The 9791-nt window shown below is 42.7% G+C and overlaps 1 pseudogene; it reads right to left on the bottom strand.

Moving 5' to 3' along the window:
• Nucleotides 1-1109: 1109 nt before the first annotated feature.
• Nucleotides 1110-9791, bottom strand: part of LOC143645637 (E3 ubiquitin-protein ligase TRIM58-like) — a 35712-nt pseudogene continuing 27030 nt past the window's right edge.

Here is a 9791-nt window from a genome sequence, read left to right as displayed (position 1 = left end):
AGAATAAGTTCCTGATAAATTATTATAAGGATGACTGATTAATATTGCCAGTAATTAATATTAGTCTAACATGTAGAAGAGTTGGAGTCCTCAATTATTTATTATGCTGGATATAGAGAAAAATGATACAAAGTTAGACTTCAATGATTTTAAAAATTTTGGGGGGAAAATACAGAACAGATTTAAAATATGTCCAATATTATTATCATCATATTAAAAATGTACTCAAATAGTGACATTGAAATTAAAGCAATCACATCAATTATAACAAACATTTTGCAGTACTGTGAGGCTAGTTTAATTTTTCAACATATATGAACTGTAACAAGTAGCTGAGACTGAAAGACATTTTGTTTGAGTGTTACATTTTAGTAAATTTTGTGATCAAAAGAACACAGATATATTGTGTCAAGTTCCTGTGAAATTTATAAGATAAAAATACATCAAATATAAAGACAAAAGTCACAGTCACAGAGAGGTAAGGTCTGGGAATCAGTGATATTAAATTTATAGGAATTAATTCAATAATCCATAGAAGTCCATCCCAGAATAAAGAGGATTTAAGAGTAGTTAAATATAGTTATAGGAAATTTGAATGTACCAAGGAAATATTTTAAATATATAAATACAGAAGAAAATGGAAAGTTCAAGAGCATAAAAAACTAAGGGACAGGGAAGAGGAAGGGAAGGAACAAGAGAGAGAGGAGGAAGAAGGAGGAGGATGAGTAAGAGGACAAGGAGAAGGATAAGAAGAGCAGTAGAGGGGGAAGACAATGGGGAAGAGAAAAAGGAGACATGAAGGAGAAAAGATGAGGAAGAAGAATATGAGTTATGGACCTAACGCTGGTACAATGTAGCGGTGAAAGGGGGAGTTGGAACCAACATAAATAATTGATTGTTCTAAGCCAATTCAAGAATTGTCATTTCTAACTCTTACTATGGAGAAGATTTGAAGTGAAAAGACATTGAAGGGATTGAGAAATTATAATATATGGATGGAAGATGCTGTTTAATAAAAAGTTCATTAAAGTGAAGAAAGATTCATCAAGAAAATTTGTGGACACAGGGTTTAATGAAATTATTACATTTATAAAATTACTATTCTCCACAATGCACCTCCAAGTATAAATATTCATATTTTCTCTCTTCTCTGTATGGGGGACTTTTCATATGAACAATGATACTAACCTAAATAGAGGCATCCTTTGAGGCATAGCATATTTGTACAATCCCCTCTACCCCAGGAGCCATTTCTTGGTATGAGGCTTATCTTGAGAACAGAATTCTAAAATTAGAAGTAGGGTCAAATGGACTCCTGGATGCACAATTTTCTGACTCTGCTTCCATCATAGATGGCAAGCTATTACAAGTCATAACACAGATGAAAAATAAGGTCAGAGAACACCAGAGAAGAGCTGGTTGAATGTTTAGACATAAAGACCCATGAATGACACAGTGAAAAGAATTTCATTAGCTTCTTAGCCCAAGAAAAATCTCAATGCAGAGAGGTCATTCCAGCTGGAACAGCTAGTGATGCAAGAACCATGTATTCATTCCCTTTCAGTAGTCACTTGGACAAGACTCCATTCTTGGGATATGGTGTGGTTTCCCCCTTTCTTGACACTGTGTCTTGACAGATGTCTAACTTTCACTCTCCCCTCTCTCCCACCAAGACTTCTAAGTAATGCCTCTCTGCTGAGAAGTTCAGGAAACACAGTCATTTTTCAAAGCACTCAGGGTTGCTTGGGATATCCCTCCATAGTACTCCATCCTGAACACTGCACAGGTTAGCAATCAAGGAGAGGCTAGGATAAGCCTTGGTAGGTTTCAGCTTTATACTAACAGTGGAAAGAATTTTGTGGGACACATGAAAGCACAGGAAAAAAATGTAAAATTTAGGATGCTATGACAATGAGGATATTGGTCTCATACTCACTCTTTCATCTCTCTCTCTAATTGCTCCTAAAAAGACAAAATAATGATTTTATCTTGTAGGTCCCTAATCATATTCTTTATTATCTTCTACTTTATTCCCCTACTATCTCTGTATTTCTCATCATCCTGGTGCAACAAATGAAAGGCATAACCACTTACATTCCTTTCACTTACACCCAAAGCAATTGTGTGCACTCTGGGGGGGGGGTGTTGTACAATTAAAATAATAGAGTATTTTTTCCCAAGATTTATGGGAAGATTGAAGAGTCAAGAGCAAAGTAAGGCAGATGTGGTAGATTGGGTTGTGTATCACAGGAAAAAAATAACTTGTTCTTTATCTTAGTCCTATTACTGGATAGAGAAGACCACAGGAAAAAAAAGCCATGTTGAGGAACAGGTAGTCAGAAACCAATGAAACCCAAAGAAGAATGGAGAGGATATAACCATGTGCATTGTCATATGACAAGAAAGCAAAGGAACACAAGCATTGTGGGCAGTCAGACCCTGAACACCATCATCTTTTGAGAGAAAACAATGCCTTGCTGACACTCAATTTTGGACCTCTCCTGGCCTCAAAACCATGAGTTAATGAATTCTCATTTAAGACAGAATAAAACCTATTGGAAAATCTCATTAATATGAAATCCACTACATTTGAAGTTATACTACTCTGATTGACAGAATTCTATGATGGCCTCCACAACCTCCATACCCTGGTGCCATTCCAATGATTTTGTTGCATTATATGGCAGAAAGAAGATTACCTGGGTGGGTCTAATCTAATCACAGGTGTCCGCGACTTCTCGCTCAGCGTCAAGCCCCCGGCCGGCGGGTGAGACAATGAGGAGAGACAGAGAGACGCAGACAAATCCGCGCTGGTGAGAAACACAGGTCCAAGACACGTAGCAGTTGTGAGCACAGACCTTTACTGGAGTTAAGCTTGCATTCTCTGTTACAGGTTCCACGCGGGCCTAAGCACCCCGCGGGGAGACAACCTCTGTGCGGCCGTCAGGTACGGCTCCCTGTGGGTCGTCTCCACCCACCCTGTCCGGGTAACCTCTTATATACTGTGCCCAAACCCAATAGGTTAGTGCCACGTATACAGAGGTGATTGGAAGATAGGGTTGGTGGGCGCGTACGTCATACGCGGAGGCAGGATGCGGGCGCCATCTTGGCTCACTCGATGGGCGGGGGGAACTCTAGAGCAGGCTGCAGCGTGTCCACTAGGCCAAACCCGGAAAGCGGCTCTCTACATCTCCCCCTTTTTGTTTTTATAAGAGGCATGGTCCGTAGACCGTATTCTTGTACCCAGTGTCTCTATTGATGATGGTGCTCCCGTGGGCCTGAGTGGCTCACAACATAGTTTGGTGCTTTGGGGAGTCTGGACTAGGCTCGCGTCATCACACGACGGAGCCTCTGGCACCGACCAGAATGCTCACCTCATATAGAGACCGGAGAGTCCGTGAACTGGATACCACGTGACTCCTCCCTGCAGTGCTTCGCCTCGCAACTGGGTCAAGCGGGGATTATGAGAGCGACAGCCAGGGCATAGGAAACGCTGCGGAGGCCTCGGTGCAATGGCTAGAGCCAAGCCCAGTCTGGCCAGGACTGCGGCCGCAGCTCCACCGTCGAGGCGGCTAGGCGCGCAAAATTAACAGCCTCTGGTGCCTAGCTAAACACGGGTAGTGGCCAGGGAGCCTGCAACAAACCTTGCTGACAAGAGCTTTGCCCCAGGTGATTCAGACGGGCTATCTATCGAGGAGGGACGCACACCCACATTTGACTGGGAAGACATAGCTAACATGGTAGAAACACGTAGTTGCTGCTGTGTCTGGAACAAGCGTTCTAACAAACATTTAACAGTGACTAAGCCCACTAATAGTCCCACTGCCACGAGAATCCAAGTAGTCAAATTGGGCCAAGAGAACCATGAGGTGACTCGGTTCCACAGACTTTGTACAGTCTCGCCCAGTTTGGAAAGGTCGAAGGCAACGGGGGTTATTAAAACTGGTCCCCCTTCTAAACAATCGAAGGGTGACCGGCGCTTTCGTTGCTATCTCGTCAGTCGCCGCCGTCATCAGCAGAGTTGGAGGCCTGATCTGATGGTTCAGGTTGAAGGCTTGTTGGTTTTTTAGGCAACAGCTCCGTGGCCTCCTCGGGCGATGTCACGGTTCTCACCAGTCTTTCTGGAACCCACACAGGTTGACGTCCTGGTTCCTGGGGAAAAACACAAACAGAGCCTCTGGCCCAGCTGAGCACTGGGTCAGGGCCTTGCCATTGTCCTGACAGGACATCCTTCCAACGGACTAGACCTCTATGTGGAGGACTCGGAGTGGTGTGCTGTAGGGCAGGTGTCATTCCTTGTGAGTTTTCATTTAAAAAATTGTACGTAAACAAGGCTATAGACAGTTGAGCCTTTGGGGACAGGCCGTGACCTATTCCCCCTTTCTGTTTCTTTAGTAAGTCTTTGATGTCTAAGATGAAAATAGGCCAATGCTCTGGCAGAGCTGAAAGAAGGGGCAACCCCATCTGAACAGGTCCTAAGGACTCCATGCAATTATTAACGGCTCTTAAATCATGTAACAATCTCCATCTGCCTGATTTTTTCTTTATGACAAATACGGGTGTGTTCCAAGGCGATGTGGAGGGAATGATATGGCTCTCTTTTAGCTGTATAAACACTAGAGTATGCAATGCTGACAGCTTTTCTTTTGGTAAGGGCCACTGAGGCACCCACACCGGGGTACTGGTCTTCCACTTTAGTTTTATAGGTGTGGGTGGGAGTCTCCCCTCAGTGGCCCCTAGGAAAAACCCAGGCCTAGTCTATTAAAATTGGAAGCAGTCTGTACGGGCATGGTGTGTCCCTGCAATGAGGCTCCTAAGCCTTTGCCAGGGACATATCCCATTCTTTTTAACAAGCGCTTAGAAGTTGGAGAACAGCCACTGTAATTACCTGATTCGGCCACCAGAGGGAGCCCGTGGTGAGGGTTTTTGGCGAGATCACCAAAACCATTCACCGGAAGCCGCCGCGTCCCTGCAGCAGGCGCTGGCGGGGCGGAAGGCTGCGTGGGTGAGACAGGGGGCCTCCCCCAATCGATCAGCGGAGGCGCGTCTGCACCCTCGGTCTCATCACCATCTGACTCTGAGTCAGAGGTGTCTGAACTAGCGCCAGACTCTGGCGGCTTGCCTTTACGGGAGCCGTCCGCAGACGAAACTTGAGTTTCTTGGAGCGCGTGCCGTGCCTGCAGCAGGGCGGAAGATGGACTGAGGCCTGAAGTAGACTCTGCCTCAGGGCAAGCACGGACGGTTTCCCAGATAGGGACCAGGATCGGGTCCATACAAAGGCCCGTCCTGCGCGCCCGTTCTATGTCATTACCAAGTTTTAACCAGGAAGGCAGACTAAGGCTCCCGGAGTGGGCGAACCAAGGTGCAAAAGCAGCAACATCGTCTAAGAACCGCAGGAGGGAACTCTTCCTAACCGAGATACCCCACTGCTTCAAAAGGGTCTTTAAAGGAGCTAACAAAGGTGAACTTCCTGACTGCCCCATGCTTGCAGTCGGCACTGTACTTTAATCAATCGGGGAGCTCTCCCGATTCACTGGGGCTACCTGAACACCCACAGCCCTTAACTCTCACGTAATAAGAAGTACTCACCTTCTCGCGGTGATCAAGCGCGGGAAGTCCGCTGCGAACTCAAGATGCGCGTCCTCACCAGCTCGGGGAAAGGCAGCAGAAGGGTTCCCCGTACGGGCCACCACTTGTCCGCGACTTCTCGCTCAGCGTCAAGCCCCCGGCCGGCGGGTGAGACAATGAGGAGAGACAGAGAGACGCAGACAAATCCGCGCTGGTGAGAAACACAGGTCCAAGACACGTAGCAGTTGTGAGCACAGACCTTTACTGGAGTTAAGCTTGCATTCTCTGTTACAGGTTCCATGCGGGCCTAAGCACCCCGCGGGGAGACAACCTCTGTGCGGCCGTCAGGTACGGCTCCCTGTGGGTCGTCTCCACCCACCCTGTCCGGGTAACCTCTTATATACTGTGCCCAAACCCAATAGGTTAGTGCCACGTATACAGAGGTGATTGGAAGATAGGGTTGGTGGGCGCGTACGTCATACGCGGAGGCAGGATGCGGGTGCCATCTTGGCTCACTCGATGGGCGGGGGGAACTCTAGAGCAGGCTGCAGCGTGTCCACTAGGCCAAACCCGGAAAGCGGCTCTCTACACACAGGAACCCAATTAATTTTTTTTGTTGTTGAATAGGACACTTTTATTACATACTTTAAAACTCCCATCATTTATATGGAACCCCTTAACTAATATTTATTAATCAAGTACAACTAGTTTGGCATTCACAAGTTTCACAATTATTAAATGATTTACACAATGTTATTCACTGTAAATATAATGTATTTAAAATGAAACAAAGTTTTGACAGGTTTTAAAACACAGAATCAAGAATTCATCAAAATTCCAAAGTAAACAAATAAGTCTAAATGCTTGTTAGAATACAAATGGAGTAGAAGTCACCACAGAAACTTGAGCCACATGATGAATAAGGTTCCCAAGATCTTAGCAAATCCCCTTACTCAAAAATGTTCCTAGCATATCATTCTCCCATAAAATGAGGTTAAATGTAAACATTGGCTTCAAGCTCAAATGGATCTGGCTTTAAATGAAGCCTCTCTAACTTTAATTCTCAACTCAGTTCTCTTTGCACATTGGTCTTATTCTCTCCATACTGTAACCAGTCTTACTTTGAGTGTTCTCCAAATCACATCCTGCCAATACCCTGACTTAAGAGGCAGATCCACCTATCTGCCTGCTAGATTGGGGCCTGCTAGGGCTCATGAAATGGAATGATGGTGATTGCTCCCTTGAAGGACCCCATCCCCTCACTATGTCCAGGGATGGTATATTTGGACTGTCATGGGTTGGATGTGTACTCTCACTTGTTCATTGTGGAGGGACTGAGTCTATTATCCAAAGAAGTGGGACTGAGAAAAATATCCTATGCAACCTCAAACAGTGGCTTATGCATCATAATGCAAAGGTTGAAATTCTTGAACTTTCATTTACATAAATATCATTTCAGTAACCATTCTATTACCTTTGTTAGAGTATTAATTTCTCACTGGAGAATACTGGCAAGACATGGACAACTCATTGTTATAAGTCTATATTGAGCTTATGATGGACTCGTTTGTATTATAGACCCAAATACCTAGAGAAAATAACTTTCTATTCTTTATCTGAGGTGAATTCTTATCTTCTGGCTGTAAGTCATTACTAATCACTTTATCACTTCACTTCCAATGGAATCAGCTTTCTTTTCTTGGGCATCTTTGTTTTCACAGGAAATATGTGCAGATACTATATGCTTACATACATACAGAGAGATATACAAGTAAACATACACATAATTCATTAAAAAATAAAATCCAAATTTAAATCCAGGTGCTGATTTGCATTTACCTAATTCCCCTAGCCAGGGAAGTTGAGCATCTTTTCATGTGCCATTTGGCCATTTGTATATCCTTTTCTGAGAAGCGTCTCTTCATGTCTTTTGACCATTTCATAATTGGGTTTTCTGTCTTTTTTGTTCTTGAGTTGAACAATCTCTTCTTATATTCTGGATACTAGACCTTTATCTGATATATAATTTCCAAATATTCTTTTCCATTGTGTAGGCTGTCGTTTTACTTTCTTGATGAAGATGTTTGATGCACAAAAGTTTAACTTTGAGGAGTTCCCATTTCTTTCTTTCTTTCTTCGATGCTCGTGCTTTAGGTGTAAGGTCTAGGAAACTGACTCCTATTATAAGATTGATAAGATATTTCCCTGCATTTTCTTTTAAAGTGTCATGGTCTCAGATCTAATGTTTAGGTCTTTGATTCAATTTGAGTTAATTTCTGTATAGGGTGCAAGATATGGATCCTCTTTTATTCTTTTGCATGTAGATATCCAGTTCTCTAGGCACCATTTATTGAAGTTTTGCAAATCAAGAGCATAAGTTGGTATGTTGTTTTGTGTACCTTCAGATCCTATGTTCCTCCTTATTTCCTTTAGGGCCCAGACCCCTTTAAGTATTATGTGCTATCTGATCCAAAAAAACCTCTGTTTCTTTTTTTCTTTTTCCATCGACACCAGGGCAAAAATCAGCAACCACCACTTTGACTAGATTCAGCTGAGCTGGGGGCCTTCTTTTAGTAGTCAGAATTTGTGAATCAATTCCACAGTTGAAGCTTAGTTGCACTCAGCCTCTGCTGCTGGCAAAGTCCCTTTCCTTTGCCCTCTGGGAAGCAGCCTGTTGGGGAGGTGCCCCAGCTTCCCCAGCTTGGGGAACTCACAGTTCACAGGGGTTCGCAGTCAGTCCAGGTGGTCCAGACTGGGGTTCGCTGGGTGTCTGGTCACTGACGTGGTCTCAGCAGTTGTTCTGTACTGTTACTGGCTGTTTAGTAGCTGTTCTGGAGGATGAACTAAATCCCATACCTCACTAAGCCACCATCTTGGCACCCTCTCCAGGATGTTGTATTTTGTTAAATGCTTTTTCATCATCAATCAAGGTGGTCACATGATTTTTCCCTTTTAAGTTGTTAATGTGCTTTATTACATTAGTTGATTTTCTTGTGTTGAACCATACTTGTATTCCTGGCATAAACCCCACTTGTTTGTGTTTCTTTTATTTGATTGGGAATCTTTGCATCTATGCTCATCAGGGATATTTTCCTGTAGTTTTTCTTCATGCAGCATCTTTACCTGGTTTTGGTATAAAAGAGAAGCTAATTTCATAAAATGCATAAAGTAGTCTTCCATTTTCCTCAGTATTTTGGAAGAGTTTGAGCAGGTTTGGTGCTCTTTTTGGAATGTTTGATGAAATTCCCCTATGAAGCCATCTTGCTCTGGGCTTTTCTTTGTAGGAAGATTTTTGAAGACTGAATCTCTTTACTTGTGATTGGTTTCTTGAGGTCTTCTATTTTTTCTTGAGTCAGTGTAGCTTGTTTGAGTGTTCACAGGAATTTATCCATTTCATCTAAGTTGTCTAGTTTGTTGGAATTTAGTTGTTCATAGATACTCCAATGATTGGTTTCATTTTTACAGGGTCTGTGGTGATGACCCCCCCATTGCTTCTGATTCTGTTTATTTGCATCCTCTCTCTTTTTTCCTTTGTCAGCCTTCCTAGTGGCCCTTCAATTTTTATTCATTTTCTCAAAGAACTAATTTTGGTTTCATTGATTCTATTGTTCTTTTTTCCTCCTATTCATTTAACTCTGCTTTAATCTTTGTTATTCCTCTTTTTCTGTTTCCTTTGGTGTTACTTTGCTCTTCTTTCTCAAGTTTCTCAAGGTGAGCAGTTAAGCCTCGATTTTTGCTCTTTCTTCTTTTTTAATACAGGCATTTAGGACAATACATTTCCCTCTCACACAGCCTTTGTCACATCATATAATTCTGAAATGTTGTATTCCTGTTTTCATTCATGTTCAGATGGCTATTGATTTCTCTAGAAATTTGTTCTAAGTACCAGTTTAAGGGTGTTTTATTTAATCTCCATATATTTGTCAAATTCCTTGTTCTTTGTTGGTTATTGATTTCCAGCTTCCCTTCACTGTGTTCATAGAAATTACTTTGAATAATTTCAATGTTTATAAATGTATAAAGCCTGTTCTTTTGCCCCAGCATATTATCTATCCTGGAGAATATTCCATGGGCAGTAGAGAAGAATGTATATCCTGCTGTACTGGGATAAAATGACATATATATGTCCTTTAGGTCTAATCCATTTATCAAATTAAGTTTTCTATTTCCTTGTTGATTCTTTGTCTATTTGTTCTGTCAATAGATGAGAGTGGTTATCAAAG

The sequence above is a fragment of the Tamandua tetradactyla genome, chromosome 9 (genome assembly GCF_023851605.1).
Source record: "Tamandua tetradactyla isolate mTamTet1 chromosome 9, mTamTet1.pri, whole genome shotgun sequence".
In the NCBI taxonomy this organism is placed as follows: domain Eukaryota; kingdom Metazoa; phylum Chordata; class Mammalia; order Pilosa; family Myrmecophagidae; genus Tamandua; species Tamandua tetradactyla.
Note: the sequence above shows the minus strand (reverse complement) of the source record. Positions and strands in the feature narration are given on the sequence as shown.